Source organism: Temnothorax curvispinosus, unplaced genomic scaffold, assembly GCF_003070985.1.
Source record: "Temnothorax curvispinosus isolate PA1 unplaced genomic scaffold, ASM307098v1 QBEX01008590.1, whole genome shotgun sequence".
NCBI classification, from domain to species: domain Eukaryota; kingdom Metazoa; phylum Arthropoda; class Insecta; order Hymenoptera; family Formicidae; genus Temnothorax; species Temnothorax curvispinosus.
Window position 1 is genome coordinate 579,856 of NW_020218370.1, and position 26,780 is coordinate 606,635.

General features: G+C 40.2%; 1 protein-coding gene across 4 annotated transcripts in view; it reads right to left on the bottom strand.

Moving 5' to 3' along the window:
- LOC112458001 (latrophilin Cirl-like) overlaps positions 1-17,355 on the bottom strand; it is a 533,024-nt gene extending 515,669 nt beyond the window's left edge. For all 4 annotated transcript variants that reach the window (XM_025021372.1, XM_025021375.1, XM_025021370.1 and 1 more), the window contains exon 1: positions 17,281-17,355. The gene's annotated coding sequence lies outside the window, so the exon portion shown is untranslated. The remainder of the gene's footprint in view (positions 1-17,280) is intronic.
- Between the last annotated feature and the right edge of the window lie 9,425 nt (positions 17,356-26,780).

A 26,780-nucleotide genomic window follows, 5' to 3' on the forward strand; every position in this document is an offset into this window, starting at 1 on the left:
AGACGCCCCTTTTTGATTATTCATCGACGGTGGCAAAGGAGAAACCGCAGGGACAGGGACTGAGCCGAAATGATTTCCGCGCGCCGAGTAAAGGACAAGGAGCCGGGTGGCGCGCGCGCGCGGGCGACGGGCGGAGAAGGGCGGAAACGAGAGAAAGAGAAAGAGAGGAAGAGGCGCCAAGAACGAAGTGAAATTTATTCGCGTACAAACGGATGTAAATTTATTTAAATTGCGCGATTTCGGGAGTGGACGAGGGGGAGGAGGGGACGGTCGAGGCCGATGGGGTTTATTGCGGCGCGACGGGAGCGGCTCTATTTGCTTTATCACTGCGCGGGACAAGGGATGGGCGTGGAGCGAGAAGGACTCCATTTTGCGGGAAATTAAAAAGTCCGCCGGCCTTTCGTTTAGGTCGCGCTTTTCAGAACCAAAACGCGAAGCCCTGCGGGCCGGTCCCGCGCGCCTCGATATCGTATCACACAGTGACCGAATATCGCGCTGCGACCCGAAAGCTGAACGACGATGGCTCCGATGTTCGGAATGTAACGTTAAGCACTATACGTTGTAGATGGAATGCATTTTCTATTTTTTTTTCTGTACAGAAATACATCTGAGATAATGTAAAATATCACGGTATCGGGAATTAAGCAATCGTGCCGATATTTTTCCGCGGGAATATTTCAATCGCTGTGCGTACCACAAGTTTTCCGCTTGAGAATTAAGTATACTTAATGTCGAGCCATCTAAAGGATATTTCTTATGCGTAGAACCGGCATTTACGCTTAAGTAACGTAATTGGTTTCTCGGTAAATATCAGTAAGTGCCGATCAGCGCGTTCTACTTTGCGTAGAGACATCGATGAGATGAGAAAAATGCGAGGAGCGGCGGGTTATCGGTTTCCCCGTAAATCTCGATTCGTCTCACTTTCACGGGAGGCGCCGATAGGATTGCGCAACCGGTTTCGTGTACGTCGATTAATTTCGATTCGATCGCCCGGTTAGAGAGCTCGGTATTTGCTATGCTCTCATGATGCATTACGCAACATTTTGTGACTATATACGTACATCGGACGCTTAACACGCTCCCTGAATAATTACCGTATCGCAAGTGCACGTGCATACGTGGTGTCTCGTGCAATCTCGCGTTTCCCGATCAATTTAGCAGTATGCTGACGGAAAAATAATAATTCTCCAAGTAGTGAAGTAGACAAGTAGTGAACATTTTTACAATTTAAACGAATAATCTCGGAAATAAAATTAAGAGGTTTATTTCGGCGTTTCTTTGCGTTCTCCATCATTTCAAAATAATCTATATATTACGGCGCAGCACGTAATATACATTTATTAATAAGGAACATGTTACAATTGTCCAGAACCGATTTGATTCTCCTTGAAATATGTTAAACACAAAAATCTAAGAGACATATCGTTTTTTATACATCCCAATTTTGGATAGTTGCGCCATATCCCCCTAATAAGATCTTTTTTTATCTTCTCTATAAATTTGGTATTATTTGATAATATTTGATAAGACATATGTATAATAGATGCAAGGATTAGACACTGACTATCATCGTTATATAGATCATCGTTTGAGAGAGAAGCATCACGTGCGATCTGAAGAATCTCTTAGTACTCCGTATATGTGCGTGCGCTTCGCTCCACGTTCGCGCGCTTCAGTCTGACCTTAATTAGATTCGTTGCATAGGAGCGGCTTGCATGCATCGTCTTTAAATACTCGGCGCGCGTAACGAGATAAGTACTCGGGCTCGCAGACCGGACGTGCAATCGAGGCCGCTTGATTATCTCGTTACTTAACGCGCAACGGACGTGCACTTTCGCCGAAAGACATTGATATGTACGCGCGTGTATCGATATTACTAATGGATGCCCGACTCCGCCGACTACATTATAACGCTCTGGCCGCGCGTGTCCGCGCGAGAGGAAGTCGTCCTCGTTGTCGGAGGAATAGTAAACGCTATTACGATGGATATATATGTACATATATATATATATATATATATATACATAAAACGAGACACGCGCGACTCGATTGTTATTTTGTTGCGCCGCTAGAAGAACCGGTAATTCGAGTTCCAGACGGAATCCATTTCATGCGAGCCCTCGGCGAACGAATTCGTATTAATTGATGTCAGCTCTCGATAGAGTGCTCGGGACGCGTTATGTTAATGTCCTGTAAAGTGTAAACTGGGAGCCACAAGAGTTCCGTTTGACAGAGGCTAATGGAGATACGGGGGCTAATGAGGATTAGCACATTAATGGACATTTGAAAAATTGCAAGAGTTGCAAGGAAGATATTATTCATGCTTGTGTATGTGTGTGTGTGTCATGTTTTGAAGAACATGAAAACGAAAAGTCAGTAAAACACCAATATTTTGAAGCAAATAATGTAAGTAATGTAGGTATTCATTACAAGAAAGTAGGTATACGTACACCTCTCAGTTAGGGATTCATTCGGAAGAGATTTTCGGAGAGGTGCAAGTAGAAGGTATCTGTACTCATGAATATTTCATGAATAGGCTTGGAAAACTTTCTTAGTCATAAAGTTGATATCTACAAACTTCTCAGCGGCACAGAAATCTCGATCTTCGGGAAAAGCGGACCGGAGCTGCCATATAAGATGAAGGGAAGCGCATTCAGACGTGAGCATCTAGATTCGGCTAGGCGGCCAACGTCGAAACGGCCGTTTCGTCTGGACGTCCACACAGGATCGGTGAAATCAAAGGACCATCTCTCGCGAGTTGGCAACCCGGTGAAGAATAACGATTCCTTCGGCCTTGCCAAACGTGCCCTTCCTCCATCGCCCTACCTCCTCCTCTTTCTCCTCGTCCTCCCCTGCTCCGCACTCTCTCTCTACCCTTCTCTCATTCCTATATTCCTTCCTCAGACGGACTCCGGATTGGTTGTCACCGCAGTAGCCTCAAAGTAAATGCGCTCCTCTTATTATTCGGACAGAAGATTTAAACGTGGCTCGCTCGCGCATGAGTTATGCTCAAAAATTGAGGTTACCATAGAGAAGGAGGCTATACCTCCTCTCGACCCGGGTCTTCTTTCTCCTCCCCGCCCCCTCTCCCTCCTTTTTATCCTCTCCTCAACTCTTCCCTCGTCGGCTTCGCTCTCTGCCTTTGCTCATACGGACGGGAAGCTCATCTTGCTTTTGTTTCGACGATATATTTTCTCTTCGGAAGAGAGAGCCCTCCTCCCCGTCCCCTCTTCTCCCCTCTCCCGCTTCTCTATCAGCCGCTTCAATCCTGTTCGCAGCGCGGAGGGTAACTCGCAGAATCTTCTCCTCGGGATTTCGTGGATTATAATAAATGCGTATGCAGTAGCCGGAGGTATAAACCGTCGAGTGGTCCTCCTTTTATTTCTCGTCCTCTTGCCTTTCCTCTTCGCCTCCTCATCATCATTCCCCTTTGCTGCTATCGGTTGCTTTCGATACGTCCGTTCGGAAAGACGACGACGACGATGGCATGAAATAATTCAATCCGACGAGCGACATTTCGTTTCGAGCTAACTCGCTTCCTAAGGATAAAACGCGGCGAAGACTCGCTGCTAATTCATCGGCGTACGTTGTTTCCAAACTATCAAGTCCATCCAACTATAACCATCTCTTCGCGATAAAGAAGAATATTTTTTACTCTCGATTCTTTTAAAATCATGGATGGAACAAACGCTTTAAATAGACAAGAAAGACAAATATTTTTTTTAGTCATTGTATTAATATTTCAGTAAAGTTCAAACCTCGGTTCAAACATTGTAGAGAGAGAATTATTTTTGCCACGTTAAATCACTAAAATTTCTATTAATACAAAAATATGTAGAATTATAGCAATTGTTTTAAGAACTATTAAATTTATGTATAAATTTCCACTGCTCGTTACAAATTTTCTATCACTTTTTGAGCTATGTAATGTACCTGATTTTTTTTTAGTAACAAACATCACTTTTTCGAAACGGACTTTCTTCCGCGAGAATTCGACGATGTGATACAATCCTACAATCGAAATCAATTTATATTCCCATTTCAACATGTTCCCGCGGGGACCAATTATTTCTTTATCGTCGTGCTTTCGCGTCGTTCGCCGTCATGCAAAAAGAGTCACGTCAGTCGCGGACTCTTGTGTGAAGAAACATGAGAAAAGACAGGAGAGAAGTGAGGTCAGAACGACGGATGATCCTACTCTGTAAATATCGTTTGTATAATGGTTTTACCTACCCGTTCCAGAACTTCGATAATTAGTTCGAGCATAGTTTAGTGCTCCGTTTGCCCTTTCTGCCGCCTCCGTATCTTTCTTCACCAATGCAGTCTCTCTACCCAGCAGCGGTCGAGTTAACGTCACGTTCAGATATCCGAGTTGCTTGTCGTCAACAAATAGGTCTAAGACTGCGTATAAGGGCGCATTTCTGATAATGAAATGAAATATATCGGGAGTATAATGCAATAAGGCCTTGCAATATGAATTTAAAAAAATTGTCCGAAGTAATTCTAATTTAATCTCAATCGTATTATTATATAAAGGTGCAACGTGAAAAAGTTTAAATTAAAATTTAATAATTTAAACTTCTATTAGACGAAAAGTATACTGCGATATATGGAAGTCTATTATTAAGGAAAACATAACTTACAAAAATCAAAAATTAAAAGAAGTCTAAAAATAATCAACCTTTTTCTGGAAAAAAAATTTCCCTGTGGATTTCTGTGAATCATTATTAGAATTCTGAGCGAGGCAACTTGCTTTTCGGGTATTCCGATTTTGTAAGCTAATTTATTTCACTTTACTTAACACAATCAGTTCGACGAGCCAGGCAGCAGATGACTGAACCATAATAATCGACGAAATTCCGACGCGCACAATCGGCGACACGCTCGATCTCGGGATCAGTCGCGGCCGAAGGACGGATTGACGTCCCTGCGAAGCCGGCGTTTTACTTCCGCCGCGAAAAACGCGTCCATTAATCTCTAGCGGTGGGCTCAAACCAGGCGTTACTTACCTACCTATCAACCTGGCGGTAACCCCGCACGTTCACCATCGGGCATACCACCTCGGTTACTCGAGAGAGAGAGAAAGAGAAAGAGAAAAAGAGAGAGAGAGAGAGAGAGAGAGAGAGAGAGAAAGAGAGAGAGAGAGAGAGAGAGAGAGAGAAGACGGCGGAAACGCTTTTTGTCAGCGACCGGCGGTGCGATTAAAACTTTTATAATGGCGATCGATCTCTCTCTCGTTTCCGCGCACGTATACGCAATCTGCCGCAATAGCTGTCTCCTTGGTTTTCCATTTTTTTTCTGGCATTGTCAAGCAGACTCGTCAAGACTGATCGACTTGTTCCTCTCGGACCGATCGGACGGCCACGGTTCCGGTGTCTTTCGCGGTGTCATCTCGCGGCTGACGTAACGTGACGAATCTTTGACAGCCTCTGCTTTTCGTGAAAACCAGGATAGTGAACAAATGCCTTTAGAGCGTAACTGGATTGTTGTCACAGTTACAAGTGTAAGGTTTGCTTTGTTCTCGTGACGATACATTGCGATTCGCTTAATGCGGGTTTATAGGATTTACCCTTGATTCTCATGCTGGATGAATCGTCTAAAGAAAAGTCTTTGCACCAGTGAGTTTCTGTTTAAGTGTAGGTATCATCAAAAGTGGATTAATTACTGCAGTTCTACTGTTCGCTACTTCTTAACTTTCTGCACTTGAATTAGACTAATCATGTATGCCAAGTCAAATATGAATGTAATATTAATTGGTACAGTACGAATTATTACATTAGTCCGAATCTTAATTTTTATCGCTCGACATTTAAACAATCGAAAAGAGGCTAAATTCGTCCTTTGCCAAAATCCGTCGGGATCGTCGTCTTTCAATCGCGCGACATAAATCGAATGGTTTTATCGCGCGTCGGGAATTATCGTCTTCTCCTACAGCAGCAGCTTCGTACAAAGCCGAAGATCACGTCGAAGATCCTTGCGTGAGAAACGCAAACTGCAATTACGGCAGGGCGTGTGCGCACGACATTTTGCATCCTTGGTCTCTCTCTGCCTTACGCTCCTTTCGTTCTGCCTTTCTCTCTCTCTCTCTCTCTCTCTCTTTTTCTCTCATTCTCTTTCTCCTACGGCTGCATCAGCACGAGAAAGTTACGGCGGCACGTATGAACGCGCATTTATAACGCACGTTTGCGCACACAGCCCTACCGTGCGTACATGTCGCTTGGTCATTTCTCTAATGGCAGAAGGACGAAGATGTCTGGAGAGCGTCGAAATTGATTATGAATCTTGTGAAATTATTTTATTGTTACTCACGTGAAAATTTGTGCAAAATTTTCAACTGGTTTCGGATAGATGATAATTGTATAAAATTGCGAAGAAAGATATTCAAGAATATAACGACGTAAAAATTTAAAAGATTAAAATTTTAATAATTCTTGAAGACTCCTTAAGATTTTAGAAGTCTGTGTTACTAAAGATCCAAGAAACCTCGAAGACTTTGAAATCAATTTTAAGGTTTGAAAAAGTGACAAGTTGAGGAACTTACGATAGTAAGATCTCAAGATCTGAAGATAAAGAATAAAGGATTTAAAAGTCTTATCTTCGAAGTTCGAGAAACCGAAATCCAGGAACTTCAGAATAACATCACTAATTCAAAATATTTTAAAGTCTGCAATTTCGAACTTAAAAAATTCAACGTTGCTATTTGCTTTTAGTATCTTATTTCTAACGATGATTCAAACAGCTTTTCTATTACTTATATGAGCAATTAATCGAACCTAAATTTGTCCGAACACCGATGTGGAATCGAAATTTCGAGGATTTATTCAACGGTGCGACCTAATCGGCACACACATTCCCATATGTGCGCACACATGCGAATCGTGTATCGCTCCGCGGGCGGCTGGTCGCAGACATGGGCGCTACAAATGGGCGGGCCAGCCCGTGGTGCCCTCGGGTCACAAGGAGGAAACGCATAGCCCTGCCGGGGCCCTCCGCGTGCGAGAAGGACACGAGAGGAAGAGCCGGAGAATGAGGGACAGGGGGAAGAAAGAAGGTGATGGCCGGAGGTTGGGGGAAGAGGACTCGATGGAGGAAGGTAGCAACGTTGGGATCTCAGAGGGGGCGAAAGGGGAGAGGAGGTGGAGCGCCCCGAGGTAGAGGAGGCCCTATCAAGGTGAACCACTTACACTTTACCGACTGGATTACACTAAGCGATCGAACCCGGGGCCCGGCGTAAGGTCCCGGTTGCGTGCAATCGCCGGCGCTGGGAAACCGACCGACCGACCGACCGACCGAGAGCCGGGCCTGAGCGGGGCCCCACGACGAAGCCGCGTCACGGCCCCGGCACGGCGAACCCGTCCGCCACGGACCATCGTCCGTCAGCTGATGCCGGCGGACTGTTTGTGCGGAATCCTTATCCGGCGCTGCGCAGATCGAAGATAAAATAGTTTATTGCTTAATCGTCCGGGCCGGCCGCGCGCCGGTTCACGCAATACCCCGACACGGGGTTATGTCCAGTGACAATAATATAAAAGCCGCGCTGTCGACTCTCGTCCTGAATGACTGTGCGCTTTATTGAGAATCGAACGTCCCGAAAGATCTTGCGAGATCGGGATAAAGGAACCGACGTTACGTGAGCATATTGTAATCCTGAATTACTATCTCGTATGACGCGTGTATTCGACACTTAAATATTGTTGCTTGCTTTCTGCAGTTTTTTTATTCAGCTTAATTCTTAACGAATTAAGATATCCATACATATATCATATATCGTTACATGTGTGATGTATGACAAAACATTCAAAAGAATTTTTTAAGCTGTAATAAAAATAGATTGCACTCTTACAAAGAGTCATTATTTGATTATTTTACTATTTCACGGTTTTGAATCTTTGTACGAGGGAAATTGATGCGGAAGAGCAAGATCGAGCTCAAGGAAGCTCAAGGTAACGGTAGGCTTTTACCTGTGTCTCTCCCGTTAGTTGTTATACGGTGGCAGGAACGGATCACAGGAAATCTCGTGGTGTTTTACGAGCGGGACAGTAATCCCGTACACAATCTCACATACGCGGAGCCGGAAAATTAGATGTCGCCGACTGTCGCATTATTTCGTGATCCGCCACGTCCAGAATGAACAAAAATTAACTCGCATTTGTTCTGCTTAAATCTGGGTTATATTATTCAGTAACACTTCCTTAATCCCGATATCTATTGCTCTTACGTGAAATTTATATGCTATGTAACATCTGTATTTTATGACTGCTCTCCACAACAGTCATATACCTTTATAATTATAATATCCAAGATTTTTGTTTTACTATATAGGAATTAATTTTCTAATCACATTTTAGCAAGGCCGAAGGCTTATTTTGTGCAATAAGATACACTTGTTACCACTTTTTATGCTTTACTTTATTCTTTCATTTATTTTACTTATCAATGTAATCAAGGAAATTTTCTTCTTCAGCTATATCGTCTCTCGATAGCTCATTGGGATCGTTTGAGAGCGAGCGAAAACACGAGATCTCGTTTGCGTCGCAGTTTAGAACAAGAATCGCATCCCGACCGTCGGCGATTCGCTATAAATTCCGCAAACGATGGGGCCGAGGTAGTTTAAGAAACGGATAAACAGATGCATTCATTTTGTCGAACGAGCTATTCGAGCTCTAATCTGGATCAAGGTGAAGATACTCCAACGCGGTTTAATTCGCCGCATTTACGTTAAAATGCGATTTTCGTCAGTAATCTAATTAAAAATTAAATTAGCAAATTTGAGATTTAAATATTTTCTGTGCAGACAATAGATTTGTATAAAAATATATACGTATGACAAGAACATTTTATAATCATAATTGTTAATGTTGCATCTTTAAATAAAACTATATATTTTAGTTAGAGAGAGAAAGAAAGAGAAGGGGGAAAGAGCTCTAATATCAAACAAATAATATTGTTTGTTATAAACAAACTAAAAACACATCCAAAGAAATAAAAAAATATTTCACGCGCGAATATATGTATTACAAATGTACTAATGAATAAAAAATATTAATTTAAGGAAATAAAATTTAAAATTAACATTTAATCTTAATAGGATAAACATATAATTGCGTCAGAGGCGCGTAAAGGACTTTATCCAACCAGTTTACACCGCGGTACATTTTTTTTACTAAGCTGGAAGTTAATCAAACACGTGCCAATTAACGTAGTACAACTGATTTATGTAACCGACGAGATGTGTTTGTTCGCGCATCGGAAGCAAGGTTCGACGTTGCGAGTACACGCAGGCAGACCGCGAAATCTTGTAGCGAGGCAGCGGCATCGCGAGTAGAAATCCACGGAGCGTATGCAGACGTAATTTATCTTCCAGAAATTGCCGTCGCAACATTCCGCTTGATAAATCCGCAAGTCGCTTTACGCGTAAAGACTTGTCTACAATAAATGCAGGATTGCTGCAGGACGCGAAGTCCTTGCGGTTTAGTAATTCTTACAGCGGAAATTCGTAAAAATTCTCTTCTCCACTTTAAAATTTTTAACGATTAAAACGATTGAACGTTACGCATTAGTGTTGCGAGTATTATGAGAGGTAATCGAGCAGGTTATTGAACATAGTCAGACGCGCGACAGCGACGGTAGCGGGGATTACAGAGGTAGACGCTCTTTTTGCAGCCGCTCGTTTCTCACGTTATACGTCGGCATGCTCTTCCACACAACTACTATATTAAAGATATCATGTCTTTGGATCGGTTTGACCGTTCGACGCGCAGACAGAGAACGAGTTTTATCCACCGAGCTAAGAGAGAAACATTTCGAATCAATGCGGAACCACCGCTCGAGATACTTATTTATAGTTCTATGGTTAATTTTTTATTTACAGCGTGCTTAATTCTTTTTTTTAATAATGCTTCACTCGATGATATATTATGATAAATTTGGAGGCTGTCTTTTCGTCAAGAAAACTTAACTCGATATCAATATTAATATTAAATACTTAAAAAAAGCCAATTTTTAAAATAAATTGAAATAAAATAATTAGCTTTTAGCTAAATCATAATAAAGAATAAATAGATAATAAGCATTTATTGCGTGTAATAATGTTTTCCAAGGAAATTCGAAAAATGTATGAAATTTCATATTTATAATTTGGATTAGAACATCCGTAAATTAAAGTATCTTTATATTTGTACTGTTTTATTGCAATTTATTATACTTTGCTATATATAATAATCCATTTTGTAAACATTGCAATTTACGTTCCTAAATTTTACGTGCTAAAGTTAAATTTTATATGTAAAGTTAAATATTTGATTAAATTCCGAAAAACAGCGTATTTCAGAAACAATCAAATGTGACAGCATATAAAAATCCTTGCTTTTTTAACTAATTTTGAAATTTTTAAGTAAATGGCAGTGTAAAATTTGCGAATACAAATTTTACTGTCGATACAATGATCTATATTAAAGTTCATATTTTGTTATTAATGAATTCGATTATTAAGTTATCCTGTTTATTCGACGTTCAATAGGGAAAACATGAATTTACGAAATTACAGAAGCGTGCGTAGATTTCGCCTCAAATGCACGTTGCAAAGTTGAAGGCTACACAGTAACAAAGCATTCGGAGAAAATTTCAAGGAACAACTTGGTTGTAGTGAAAATGAAACAACTTAAATGAAGTCGAAAGTTCGCGTACGAGAAGAAGGTTTATTCGCAAATTGAACTTTAAGATACTTAGACAACACTCGCGCAACACCACCGATGGCAACATTGCAAGCAAAGATTTATGTTAAGCCAACAATTTAAAGGCGCTATGGATTTTCCAGGAATCTCTAAAGAGTTCTTTCCGATTTTAATAATAACTTTGTAAGAATTCTTTTCAATATCGATTCAAATAATCATATTTGAATCACTTCTTATTCACGCGCAACTGCTTATTTTTTAAATATTTATTTAATAGTAATATCAGCGCAGATTTGTTATATTTAATTATGACTATCCATCATTCTAATGTGAAAAGGTAAAAGAAATTCAAGCATATAAGTATTTACGACAATTTATAAAATAATCGCTTTATTGTTTCGATTTACTATAAATTCTATTCAATGACGTAACATGATTATTTAACCAATTAATAAAAAGAATAGCATATAAATGTACTTATTGTAGGAATAAAGTACGTGAAGTTCTACATAACGCAGGAAATACAAAATAATTTATTCAATAATTAACATACGATGGTATGCACCCTCCTTAAAATTAACTGAGCATTCAAAGTGATATTTTTGCTAATTAAATACCACATTTAAATACCACAATTAAATACCACAGTAATATTATATAACGCACAAGAATATGAAGTAATCTGCGGAGCAATTATTTCTTGATACTTTGCGTGTCTCGAAATTACTCATGCATTCAAGCAGATGTCACTAATTAGATGACAAAGATAGCGCTAGCTAAGTATATAAGACAAAATGAAACGTGTAATGTAAAATGATTTCTTTAACGATTTCTCCTGCAACCTGCAACTATAACTTCGATCCCTCCCGAGATCGGATTGTATACCGACGCATGTAAACGACGAGTAGCGTGCGTTGCGCGTGTTACGCTTACGCGCGTCACTTCGGGTTGCATCAAAGCGCGTATATAATCGTCATCGTCATTAGAATGCATCTGACAGTTATGCCCCTTGTCTCGCGTGTACTTTATACACGCGGACGCGAACTACAGCCCGGCACGACTCGAGATTTCGTGTGTAATTTCTTCAAAAAAATATGTCGGCTGGCCGACGGAATATTACGCAAAAATCGCCAATATGTTAGCGTAATTACGCGGCACTTAAGTTATTTAATCGCCTGTAATAATAATAAAAACTCGTTCTTTATGGCGGTTGAATGAACGTCACCGTACCGGTCCCTTCAGCGCTAAAATATCGCGCGCCATCTTCAACGTGATGAAGCTGAAGATGAAGCAAGATGTTTCCGGTCAACTTCGCGTCCCGAGTCCCGAGCCGGGCTGCATTAAAAACTGGCTGTTAAAGTCAGTAATTTTTGAATGAAAAACAAGTAAAATATACACATTATTTGTATTGATATACCTACAATTACTTACTCAATGTAACAACAAACTTATCGTTTAATATTATTATTTTTTTTAATAAACAGACGTTATTTGGTTAGTAAAACGTATTGCACAAATTAGATTCCGAGCGAGATAGTCTCACTATTTCGCCTCTGGCAAATTGACACGATAGTATAATTCCGCTTGCACAAATTTCTAGGTTCGCAATGAGAGGAATGAAAAATGTAACGAGGCACATTTTTTAATTTCTTTTTAATTAATATTACATACGTTAGTAGCAATAACTGTTAGAAGCATAAATTATTTTTCTACGTTACTAAATATTATTACAATATTACTAGCACATATAACTAATTTATAACTAATTTATAATAATGTTAACTCTGTACAAATATTCATAATAAAGCAGCGGCATAATGTTATTAAAAATAGTTAAGCTAAAATAATGAATTGGTCGACTGAAATGAAAATTAGCGCCAAAAGAAATTATCACAATCTTTCAGCATCTATAGCGTGTATATTACTTGGTTAAAAATATTTTATCTATATCTCTGTTGTGTCCTTAGCATTTTGATAAGACAGACTTATTCCCAATTTATTTATTATTCGAATTTGCCGAATGGCTAAAGAGCGATCATTCTGTTATTCCTACAGATGATGGAGGAGGATGAATCACGCTTGTCGTTGATCCTACCGTGCGAAGGGAACGCAACGTCCACGTGGATGATACAAATATTGGGACTGTGTACACTCAATGTGTCGTGTTACACACATTGAGCGTGGATCAATACGTTAGTGTGCGTACGTCCGTTGCACGCCCGTGTAGTCATTGCGCCATGGCTACGAATGCTGCACGCACGTGTGGCGTGCGCGTGCACGGATACAAAGCTCAGTGCAGAAGCACGCCAAACATTTATACCTCTATTCATTCTCGTCTAGTTGAGGGTCGAGACCCTGACTGATGTCGCTTTCCGCCGTATAAATTGTTCCGCCGTTTTCGTTGCGTCTCGCGTTCACGAATGAAAGATTTACCGGATCTCCGACATGAAGCCACGTGAACTTTGTAATTAGGTTTAGCATTGAATAAGTTAGGTTCCCCAGTACCGCTGAATTCCATAGAGAAGATTACAATCCGCGCGAATGTTTTAAGTGGAGAGAATAAAATCTAATGTTTTCGTCGGGATTCGACAATTTTATGCACTTTATGATGTTGCGAAGCTTTCTAATGAAGACCAATGTGCTCGTTACGACGTTAGATTATGAATTCAATATTTAACATTTAAGCATATCTAATTATAGCAAATGCTACAGCATCGGTGTTCATTTTCGTAGATTCACTTTTGGCGTATCTCGATTCCTTTTTTATTATATTTTCGATGCACCAGCGTGATGGTATATTACACATCGGCCAGTCCAGTTACCACTTTTACGACCCTCTGCGATTTTTTCTATTTCCGCGCCACTCGTCTCGTCTCTCTTCTCCGCCTCTTACCCCGTTGTATTTTCAAGTGCTCGTAATTTACGATAACATTCGCATTGTTTCGCGAATACAATCGCGGCTCGTGTTCCGTGAAATGGGATCTGGCTTCCTCTCTTTCTCTCTCTGTCCCTTCCTCTCCTTGTTGCGCTCTCACGACATACATCAAAATAATAGCGCGCGATTAGACCGGAAGACATTATACCGGACAAAGTAGCGAGAGCGATGCGGTTCGACCGGGCTCGACGAATTATGCGATTATTTATGAGTGCGACGGTGAACCGCGCGCTGAGAAATGCGTCGATGGAGAGAGACCGGACAGATTTTCGTAATACAGATCGTCTTCCTGCCACGTGGCACAGAGAGAGACATATATTTATAAATTGCTTCCGATGCGTGCAAGAAAGCGTGCGTTGCCTGTTTTGAATTTACGACTGCACGCTCGTGCAGTTTTGCCTCTTTCGCCGACGCTTTATTTTTTCAATGCGCCGCAAATAAACGTAAAATGCGTAAAATTTTGAAAAATGTACCCCATGCGTTCTCCTCGATGCACGAATTAGCGCGACAATTATACCGCGTGGAGCTACAACCGCTCTCTGCGGATTTCCCCGCGTCGACATAAATTATTTCATACATTTTCGGATTGAAGTAGGCAAACGTTTCACGATGGCTCGAGATGGGAGGTAATAATGCAATATTTAATCGCTTTAAACACGGCGTGCAAGCAATGGTAATGTCACGGCTTTACTATGATATCCGCTCTTTGCGTATGCAGCTTCATTTATTATAATTTTGTCCACATAGTTGATACAAAGCTGATATTAATTCCGACATAATCGGCAAAAATTTCATTTTTATTTCTCCGAATTTTATTTACAGCAATTAACACAACTTTCAACGAGAAACGAGGCGGGATGAGATAAATTATCAACCGGTGTGGTCCACGCAGAAAAAAGTACTCTTCATAGTCGTGGGTGTCCTCCTTCCATCGCATGCCTCATAGGACCGTATGTTGAATTGCTTCCGATTGCCAGACAGGGCGGCACGCGTGCTTCACGGGCTGCTTTAAATTTACGACGATTTTTTCGGAGTCCTCCGTCGAGTCCCTGGACTCGTCTCTTCCCACTCTCGTCCCGTAAAACGCGAACCGTTAAACCGTGGCTTTCTCTCCCTCCGCGGAGCTCGCCACTTTAGCGTCTCGACGCCTCTCGACGCCACGCGGCTCTCTGGATAGTCTCTCTCTCCCGGCTGATTCTTTTTGGTCTTTCGCGTGTCGCCGAGCGTTGTTTTGTCTCTCGAGGAGAAGCGCGCCGATTTATGAGAACGACCCTCGAAATTCTCGTAAATTTCGAAAAGCACCCGATATTTGTCTTTCCGCTGGGTGAAACTAGACAGCTGGAATTTCCTTGCGGTTAAATACAGGAGAGAGAGCATCCTATCCGAGTGGATTAATAGTTGACACGGTAACGTCATTTCGACATTTCGAGCTATTAAGACAATGTGCGAGCTAAGGAATATTAAATTGTACGGAGGATAATAAAACTATATTTCTCTCTACTTCTTATAATTTTATCCTCGGAATCTGTGAGTAATTTTTCCTATAATACATATACGCATATGTATACACACACAATTTCGTTATATTAGATTAATTAGATGTAACATATACATAGTATTAGATTGGACATCAAAATCTCTGTTTTATTCAAATAATTATTTTTTTCATCTATTGAGTTAAATATCTCACAAAGCTTAAATCATTTTTGTAGCATTTTATCCTTTAAAATGTTTATATAAATGCCTGTAATTTCTGATTTCCTTTAATTGCCTATTTTCTTTTTTTCTGAGAAATGAGTTTGTCTTATTCTTTTATTTTATTTTGTTTCTTAATTAGCTTATTAATTGAACAGAAAAATTATTTCATATTATAAAGCTCTCTGACAAATATCCTCAAGCACGCATTAAGGAATGCTTCCTCGAATGCATCAGAGAAGACATCGTTGAGAGTCAACCTCCGTAGGCGGCCCAGAATAATTTCTATTTGGATCATTAGAAGACAAAACGTGTCCACGTATGTTCGACGATGCTATCTCAACAACAAGATCGGTAAGGGACTGAAACGGTGTGTTGCTCGTGTAAACGGTAGACGTGCAGAGGAAGAAAGAGAGAAAGAGAGAGAGAGAGAGAGAGAGAGAGAGAGAGAGAGAGAGAGAGAATTCCACTACGAAGAAGCATCGGCAAACCGACCAGCGGGGCAGGTTCTCGCGGACCTCCGAAGGGAACGAGAGCGAGAAAAGGCAAGAAGGGAGAAAGAAAAGAAAGGAAAGAGAAAGGGGAGAAAAAGAGGAGGGATCGAGAGAGTTATTACGAACAGAGGTTACGTGCTCGTAACTGCGGAATATCGACTGTGTGTCGGGATCGGGCGTGTGTGTTTCGCCAAACCGAAATGAACCGTCGTGTATTACAAAGTCACTTTGTGATGTTTTTTGCTGCGATTTTCTGCTGGATTTATAGAGAACCGCGCGGTTCGGACGCGCGCGCGGCGGGACGTGAATTCGCGCAAATGTGGGAACCCGTCCTCCGTGGTTTTGCAAGATTTGAAACAGTCATTACGCGGTTGATTCTGTACTGTTTTAATCAAAGTTGGATACCTTGTAAAAAGGTATATTTGCGAATTTATTAAGGCGAACGTATATACTAACCTACATGAAAGAGAGTGTAATTTTGGTTCCTGCTGCTTGTTAACACTTTGAAAAACGAAATAATTTAGTGCAAAAAGGTAACAGATTAATATTGCGGCAGCGAATATAAAAATATAAAAAGTAAAGGTGCTCTACGTTTCGCATTTTAGAGAAATTAGTGTTTAAAGTAGTAAATGTTCGTCGTATCCATGAGGAGCTCAATGTGTGTACATAAATGATTATGAAGTTAATAATAGCTTTAATCACATCTTTGATGACTGGATAATAACGTCAGTTTCTGTACTTTCTATTCATTTAGAATGACAACAACTTGTCGTACATTAGGCATTTTACCCGTAATTATACATTCTGAGGATGCATCTCTCACGTACTTGAACATATAATCTTTGAAGATTACGCATAATTATATCTTTCAGCATTGGCATTATAAATGGCATTGTGTTCACCCTAAGCAAATCTAAAGTTTAAGATCAATGTTTTAGCGATTAATGTTTTAAATAAAGAAACTACGATTTTTATTAAATAAAAGTCCACTTTAATTGAGAAATATATAATCAAAATAAAAAATAAATATATATATTCCAAAAAGATTAACGATAATTAAATTTTATATTTTCTTAACAAAAGTCAAATTGTGTAAGTATAATTTAACTGTCAGAATGTTCTAAATTTTTTTACTTACACTCTAGGTGTCTTATAATTTATAATTTTATATGTATGATATTAAAGAAAATGTTTACCAATCATAAATATTTTCTCTAGAATATATATGATAATGCAGAATGCTAAAATTGTGTGTAATATATAAAGGAAAATTACAGGTATGCTTATAAAATATATAGGATATTGACATTGCCCTGCGTATAGTACCTGACGTCATCGAAGAACGATTCCAATTATGCATATGTCAGAGGTAGCCCCGCAGGGCTTGATCGCGCGTTCGAGAGAGGCGTTTCTTGTCACTAACGCTAGATTCCAACAGACTGAGCATTTGTACATATATTATGATTGCCACGTCGATACGTACCGTTGGATTCACTCGACCATGAATTCGATGCATCCTGACAGGTATGCCGGCGACTTTGCGTAAGTACGGTAGTTCTGAAAAAACATATTTTCTTTGTAACATACACAGGCTAGCAATATATTGCATCAAACACATTCATTACGATATACATTATACTATTTCCCGATGAACTTAAATAAATTTAAATCGAGACAGAATTAGGTAGTTATTTAATCGTCGATAATGAAAATATTTCGGCTTATTTTTTGGTCGCATTTTGAGAGGCTGAAGAATCGTAACAAAAAGAAGATGGAGGATAAAAGAACGGAGAGAGGATAGGAGATGAAGTAGAAATATACAAATATGGGTCGTATCGTCGTATCTCGGAGTCGGTCGAGTTTATCTTTTGTCTTTCGCAGTCTTCAAAACTTTCATCTTCCTCTCTTCTCTTTCTCTCTTTCTTTTTCTGTCTCCCGCCTTTCCCTCCATGATTCCCTCCGCTGCCTCAATCGGGAATCCTCCGGTTTCTTATTATTCTCCCGTCGTGCGCCATTGTACACACCGGACAAAGCATCATGGAGACAGCCTTGCTTGCCTTATCCGCCCGAGATATTTGGCAATATCCGAATGAACGATCGACTGGAGAGACAACCTGGGAAGGAACGCGACGAAGGAAGGTAGGGCGAATTAAAAAGAAACGCGCGGAAGAGATTGCATCTGTGCCGGAACGTGTAACGCCAGATTTCCGTCCAATCGTGAATCATTTTTGATCGCAAGAAACGTCTTTGTTTGCTCTCGTCAACTCTCTCTTTGGGGAACTCCGTGTAACGAATCTTCAGAATTAATTATCATATTGCATGATCAATGATGGAAAACTGGAGGTGGTGTCGTATTCAAAGCTTTGAATCTCTCAGATGCCACGTCAACTTCTTACACTCCAAGTGTGTTATTTTTAGCTCTTCTTACACATTTCTTGTCACTTTAAATCATGTCATTTAACACAATTGAACGTATCAACTTTTAATTTAATACGATTAAACGTGTAAAAGGACGTAATTTAACACATGAAAAAACATGTAAAAAGAGCTTCAGTGAAATGTGTCATCATTTTTAGACGTTTATGCATGTAAAAATAACACACTTGGATTTGCAGTGCAATGCCAAAACAATGTGCCTATTATATTGCAAACAAATTTACCTATGTGTACCAGCCTTTCGAATAAAATAAATTTTTTAAACATGAAATGGATAACACGATTGGGAAACTCGTCTTTCTTGATATAATAAAAGATACAAGATTCGTGAGATATAAACGTGTATTGCATATAAATACGAACTTGTGCATACGTGCAGGATTTTCAAGCAATGATTATAGATAATGATTCCTCTTGCAGGATATAATCGTCGACGAGACGAGGGGGCGAAAGGGACAGATTTTGGCCCCGGCCATCGGGTCCCACCGGGGGCGTGCGTCGGACCCCGGGCACGGCACGGCCCGGCCGCGCAGCACGAAAGGCGAAAAGTCATTCGAGGGAATGACGGAGATCTCGGAGGATGATTGCACGCTGAGGGACGCGTGTACGTGTCTGTGCGCGAGCGAGTGGTGTCTAATGAGGGCAGACCGCCCTGCAGGCGAAATGCAGGCGGGCCCCGAAACTCCGCGGGCCCCTCTCCCGGGCATGGCAGGCCCGGGCCAGGTATAAGCCAGACAGAAGCCGACGCGCGCGTACTCACGTATGCAAGAATGCCTTGGCTTCTCGGCCAAGTTGTAAATAGTTATTTGGAATGACAGTTGAATTTCGTCCGACCAGTAAATTCGTCGCGGGAGAGCCGGGGCAGCACGCAGCAGCCCTCCGTTCCGTCTCGCGCGACGGCCGCTCTCCTGCGTCGACGGCTCGCGAAATGCGCGGGGACGGGGCACGATGGACCTTCAATCCGGCCGAAACGCGCCGAGACATCTGAGCCTGTGTTGACGTGCGCGAGAAATGCATCGAGATCGTAGTCTCTCTTAATTGAATCTGCATAAATTATATTTTTAATAATAGAATAATTTAATCTTTAGCAACTGTACTCTAAATATATTTTGTTCGTTCACATATAATCGATATTATATCAATAGGACGAACTCAATTAAAATCATAATTGAAATTATTCGAAATCCTGTCTGTGGTACATAAGTAACGCAGTCTGAAGAACATTTTTGTTATATTATATGACGAGTTTACTTAACACGTATTAATCATATAAGTAGAACATAATACAGTTTTACTTAATATATATCAATCATTAAAATATAATTTAAAAAAGGTAATTTATATTAAATAAAACTTTTTATAAACGTTTTATACGAAAGGCACGTATTAACTGTCTAACTGAAACGCGAACAAGGAACGAGGAACAAATAATCATCACATTTGTTTATTGGCACATTACGATGACTAAGTACCGTTTAAAGCTCGTTGTAAAAAAGGGGAGAGTGGTTCGTCGCGAAATTAACTGATTATTTCGTCGCAATAAAACGTGCCACAGCGCGGAGAATGACTCTGCATTTGTCGTTCTCATCGTCGCAATTATTATGGCGGAGACTGAACGAAAGGGAGAAAGAGAGAGAGAGAAAGGGGGTAAGAGAGAGAGAGAGAGAGAGAGAGAGAGAGAGAGAGAGAGAGAGAGAGAGAGCATATGTGTGCTCGAAAAGGAAAACGACGTCTTAAATATCTTCACCAGCAATTATATTCTGTGAGAATGTTGAGGATATTACCCAACTGATGCGTATAAGAATGATGTCAGACCTCACCACAACCGGATACTCGGCAAACAAATCGGTAAATTAAGACCAAATGTTCAGAGAATTGCTACATATTCACTTATTCCACGTTAAACGACCCCTATATTTCACGTGAGAGTTATATTTATCAGTGTAATTCAACATGTATAATTCGTCCGTTTACATTTTTGAAATAGAAAAACGTAAAAAGCTAAAACAATATTCGTTATTTATCGAAACTCATTTTGAATATATAAAATATGGTTGTATAGACAAATAAATTGTCTATTACAAATTGTAAAATTATATTCTTAAAATATAACTTGATAGTTTAATATATTCAACTTATACATTAACATTAGTAATGTGAAATGATGATTAAAACTGTAAGTTATTAATAACAGTGACAATGTCGATTGTCAATAATTTTAACAGAAGCATACGATACTCGAGAGTTATAAACGTGTAATATTTGCACCGAGAGCACAGCTGCAACAATAAGCATCGCACGGTTAATTCCACGCTCATTTGCGAAGAGAATGAATTCGAATTCGAACGTAGCTAATTCACGACGTTCGCGATTAATCGTCGACCAGCCGCGTGTACTCGCGAACTGGATACCTAACATAGGCGAACAATTTCTCCCTGCTGGAGATTATGCCGAGGTAGCTTATGCCGCGCGAGGAAGCACGTAAAATGTAACGGGGATGGAAGGAGAGCATATAAGGGGCGGGGTACATATGCCCTCTGTAAAATTCAGGAACGCGGAAACATGGTCTCTCCCTATAAAATTGTAAAATAATACCCGGCGTAAAACCCCCCCGATGGCGTCGCTCTAAATCCACTCGCGTTCACTCTCTCCCCCTCCCTCCCTTCTACCTCTCCTCGAAATCCACCCCTCTTCTCCAAAGCGCCTGGTCGAAATAATTGAGGCCCGTGTACCCCGCCCACGCGGCACAATCTCGTTATGATTTTATTACAGCTTACGAGCCGATTTCATCTCATTCGATGGCCGATTATGTATCGGAGGATACATTTTAATGGCGCATACATTCCCGTCAGACCCGATAAATGTTGTTACAACCTGGCGAGATCCGGTGGGCGCGAAAACGCATGAATGAGCTGTAAGAATTGAATATCCAGCGGAATGGCCATCTACGGCCGAATAATAATCAATTTCTGAACTCAAAAGTTAATTTTTTTTTAGTTATTTTAATTAATTTAGTGTTTTTAAGTGTTTTTAATAAAATATTTTTTATTTCTATTTTCTCCATTAAACTATGATATACTGCAGAAGGTAAAAAATACGGAACTTCTTTTAAAATATTTTTCTTTTATATGTGATTGTATAAAAAATACAATTGACTTTTTTCTCACTCGATTTTCCATGTATGTATAATTTCCAGGACGGCGTGGACCGAATTTACGTCCTCTTTCTACTGAACCGTCCAACTATAGTAAAAAAAGCGAGGATAAAAAAGGGTATAGGAAAATGGTGCAACGGTGTTTCCGTCGATAAGAACAAACGCTTCAAATGCGCCGGCCGTTAATTAAAAAGTAATAAGCCCGGCCGGCGGGCTTATCGATGGTGCGTTTAAACTACGGCCCACGTTGTTTTCCTTTAATTTCACCCAGTTTCGGACTGGAGCGTAATAATAATGTCTCGCGGAACTCACCTGCTAGATAACGGGCATTGGGGGGGGGGGGGGGAGACGACTACGTTATAGTTATTCGCACTAGTTGCAGAATAAAGAGTTAACTTCGTCTTGAATCAAGTAATGAGCGACTTCTTTTAGTCTTTTCATACAGGTGATTTTAACACTTTGACGAATGATTGCGAAAACTAAGTAAAACTGCACGTTTTTATTTTATTTCTTCACTTCGAAATGCGTGAAACCGAAATCAAATCTGAAATATAGATATTTCCTGATTTATGACGCCGGTATTTCCGAGATCAACGAAACGATTTCACTTAACAATCAATTCAATATACATACACATATATTCAGTATAAACGCTAATAATGACAGGGAAATTCAATTTTCCTGCACTCGCGTTTGGTTTATATTACAATAACACACGATTATCTACATTACTTTGTTAGAATGTCGATGAAACTTGAAATGTGTTTATCAGTAAGTTAAAATATTTCAACGATATTAAGAGTAAAAAACATAACGTCAATCTAAAAAACAGCAGTTAATCTAAAAATAGCTATCTAAAATTAGATGTAGCCGGATATACACATTCGGATATAGCTGTCATTTCGTGAACTTTAACACGTTTCATATCTAAATACTACTATATATCGACGCATTAGCTTTTTGCTATGACTTGTTGATTACCGTGGATTTATTCTCCATTCGAATTTCGTGACTTTTAATTTAATTGAAGCCGTACAGTTCGTGGTCGCAACTATTAGAGAGCTCGACTGATATCATCACATAAAATATTAAATAATTTTGATAAATTAAATTTCAGGTTTCTGAATAAATAATACCAATTTTTACTCGAATTTTCAATTATCCATGGAAAGATTAATAAAAGTATAATTTTTAGACTCGAGCTCTTTAGCATATTTAAAATTTAAACTCTCTCTCTCTCTCTCTCTCTCTCTCTCTTTCTCTTCTTTTTTCTTTTAAAAAATAAATATTTTTTAAAACGCTAACATTGAAACAAAATTTGCTAAATGCCTAGGGCATTTTATATTGCGGAAATTGCGCGTGGCTCGGAAAGGAAAAAATCGATTTACGAGTTCCCCGAATATTCTCCATGCGGTCCCTAAAACCGACAAAGAAGAAAGGGGTTGAGAGGCGAAAAAGGACGAAGTCGCCCGGTATGCAGTCTCGTCCGTCGTTCGTCGTTCGTTAGAGGTGACATGGTGGCTTCCTCGATGGATCCTGCAGGCAGCAGGGGGAGAGCTTCAAGTCCCGGTTTGATGAAATGGTAGCCGAGTAATTGAAATCTTGTGTTCCTTACCGAGTCGATACGACGTTTGTGGGGGCCTTATTCCTCTACCGTCTCCTTCCTTTCTCCCTTCACTTGCGTTCTCTCCTTCTTTGTCTTTTCACTCCCCTCCCTTTCACTCCCGTTATCTCCTCCTCCGAATTCTCCTGTTACTCATTCTCCCGAAAAGATATCGGGACTCGTTCACGTGTCACGTCCGTGGAACGCGAACGCGAGCAGGTAGGGCCCAGTCCTAAGTTACCGGCTCGAGACTATAAGCCGATTATATCTTCCCAAATATTGAGACGTGCCTCCTGTGGACCAAAACCAGCTTGACTCTCTCTCTCTCTCTCTCTCTCTCTCTCTCTCTCTCTCTCTCTCTCTCTCTCTCTCTCTCTCTCTCTCTCTCTCTCTCTCTCTCTCTCTCTCTCTCTCTCTCTCTCTCTCTCCCCCCGGGAATCTCGGCAACTCGCGATCACTGAAACTGGGGAGAAACCGAAGCGAATAGAACAGCGAATAATTATTGGAGGATAGGGCACGTTCAAGAAATGTAAATTAGAAGAGGCATATTAGAAAACGAATCTCTGTTAGAAATTGCGATATTTTTAGCATGAATAATTATGTATGTAATTATGTGTTTTATATTATTAATCATAATTTCAAGGTATATATTTTTTAAATTATTTAAATTAAGTTATTACGATCTGGGAGAACCAATATTATCTTTCACAATTATCCAATATATTGACATAATCTTTTTGTGTTAATGTAATTAGCATTACGTAATATATTTATCTTTCTAAATTATTATATGAATTACTATAGAAAGAAATTGTTCTTGAATATACCGGAAATGATTGAGAACTGATTTGCATAGCGTTTTAGCTTCTCGCTTCGAATCAATATCGAGATTCCTCGGCAACAATTCCGCTTACACCGCGTAAATTGCGTTTTTTTTGGTATTGACATGCAAACTGGTGGTGTAACTGGATTCCAACAAACCGGATCCGCGGAAAAGGCTTTTCCTCGGATTTCTCTCGGATTTTTCTCGATCAATGCCGCGCGGTAATTAAGGATCTCGGTCGCTTTAACTAACACAAAGATAATGTCGCGTTTGGACTTTAACTCGTCTTTCCACAAAGGAAGCCGCGGTTGCATCGGACCGCAAATTTTACTGGAAGCGCGCGAGCGATGACCCGTGCGTCACGTTAATTAGTATCGCGGGATATTAACGAGTTCCAGGAAATCGATAAGGACTATTGCCTCTTATACATTTTAGTAGTACGCTAAGGGAAGATAAGAGTGGAGACCTTTCGCGTAGCGTGTATGCAAATCTTAATCATATCTATACTCTTTTTACAGGTAGTCGCGAGATATCGAAGCTTTCTCCCATGCCGAGCAGGCAGAAATAGTCCCGATCGACGCCGGAAGCGGAATAGCAGCTTGCCCGCACGCGGTAGAGATACTGCAAAACAATAAATAAAAGATACATCCGGAAAGATGTTTCATCTTTCCACGAAGTATTACTTTGATGAATGCTTCGGCCGAAATGATACATGCCTCGGCACGTATCTTACAGTTACAGTTATGAAACGCTGACATAACAACGCATAAAAGTTGCATAATAATCGCATATGAATATCTTAATGCAACATTCATATAACGTGGCTACGAGAATTATACTGCCCTTGATTGATAATCCAGATATAGTTATAGACAAAGATGTATCTAGCTGCTGAACTTCAATAAAGACCTTTTTCTTTTTCTTTCAATCCTTTGCATGATTCCTATCGACCAAATTCCACGCGGAGAAAGTTTCTAAGAAATCAGACGACCACTCAAGACGGATCCCACAGCGTGCGCACCCTTATCGCGTCGAGATTTTTTTAAGCTGGCACGACAACATATAACTGCCAGCAGCATGGTGCGGCGCTGACGCATTTCATTAAGCGGGCATTGATTCCTTCCTCTACCCGCTACCGAAATGACGAGGAAAATAATCGAGAGTCCATTAACTGCAGGAATATTCTTGATAGTAAGGTAGCAAATGCTTTATCGCGAAGAGAATTTTTAAAATATTCAATTCATAATTTTATTTCATGCAAAAGTTGCAAAATCTTAACATTCTTTTCTTCCGGAACAGTTAGCTTTACGTGTCAGAATTTGTTAAGAGTGCCGCATGCACTTAGCTGAGATTATATCTAATATGTGCATTACACATAGTACGATAAATGTGTTCGCAAAAAACGTGTTAAAAGATTGCAAGATATTTCCCACACGTACACGTGTAAATTTTAGATATATATATTAATTAATCGTTAAGACATTAATTGTTAACGTTAGTTATAAATCACCGAGTGCGGAAAGGCGCCGATGAGCCGCAACGTGCTCGCGAAATCGAATGGATAAAAATCTCTACCACGGGCGAAACCACGGGGTATTTACTAAATCTAGGCGAATGTATAGGAGTTTCACGAGCGCGTCCCGGCGCTTAAATACTGTGGCGTGACATAATCCAGCGGGATTAACCGTGCTCTCGCGGGATTAACTCCCGGAGACGGATTGACGGTACTCGAGTGACTCGCTCTTTGAGTACGTTTGACCAACTCTGAAAATATTAAATTATAATAATCTATATCGCGGCGTTCTACCCTCGTCCACTTTCGTCATATTCCCGCGTCAGCTCGTTATCTCTTGTCATTTTCACACGAACGCTTGAAACATCGTCTGCCGTCTCCTTCGCGTTACGTATGTGGCACAAAGGCGCGCGTTTCCTCTCCCTGGAGGAAAAATCGCGGTTTTCATATTTTCATTGCTGAAAGAGCGTTGATTAACTTAAGTTGAAGTCCCGCGATTGGGACTCGCCAGGAAAATTATTCGAGATAGCGATCGTTAATTAAGGTTTATTGGCAGGAGCTAGCGTGGAAATCGAGCTGCCCAGCGAGCAATCTCGCATCCTGTCAATCCATTTTAATTAATTTACATGTACACAATTATTGGAGTAAATTCCTGACGTAATGACTCGGCCGGTGCTGTATTGATACAGCATTAAGATAATTTACGTAATTTATCTCTGCGCATTGGAATATAACTCTGCAATTTAGAATTTGTAATTGATTACGAATCATTATCATCAATATTATCTTATTTTATTATTTTATTTCGTTCATTATTATTTCGTAGCATTATCTATATTAATTATATTTCCTGCTTTATAATAAAAAATAAAACAATTACACCATCAAATTAGGGAGTCATGAAAAAGACTGTAAACTAAAAATTTGGGATTATATTTTTTTATGAGTTATATTTTTTAAAGTTGTTCCTTAAGAAGTTTTTCATAAGAAGTTTTCTTATGAAATTCCTTTGTTTTATAATTAAGATTAATTCAACTAACTGTTGAACTAAGAAGTGACATTAAAAGTTTTCTTATTTATTTTGCAAGCGGTAAAAAAATCGAGCGCGTGACGCTGCATTTTCGCGGGGCTCCTTCAAACTGAGATGACAATTCCCGTAAGAGGGAAGGGGAGGGACTCTTGGGCTTCAGATCCCCGGGCATCCTCCATCGAGAGAACTTTACCGTTTCTCCTCTCGCAACGTTCATTCGCGAACGTAACGACGTTAGTCCAGGGCGTAGCCGATGTCCCTTATCGGGACCGCGCGTCCGCTCTCTCTTCGTAAGGACGGCGATCACGCACGCATAAAATAAATGGCTCGTAATGGAATTTCGATCCGGCGAAAAAAAAAGAAGGGAAATAAAAGACAGAAAAACGGGGGCCGTTCGCTCTCGCGGCGATAGCGGTTAATTATA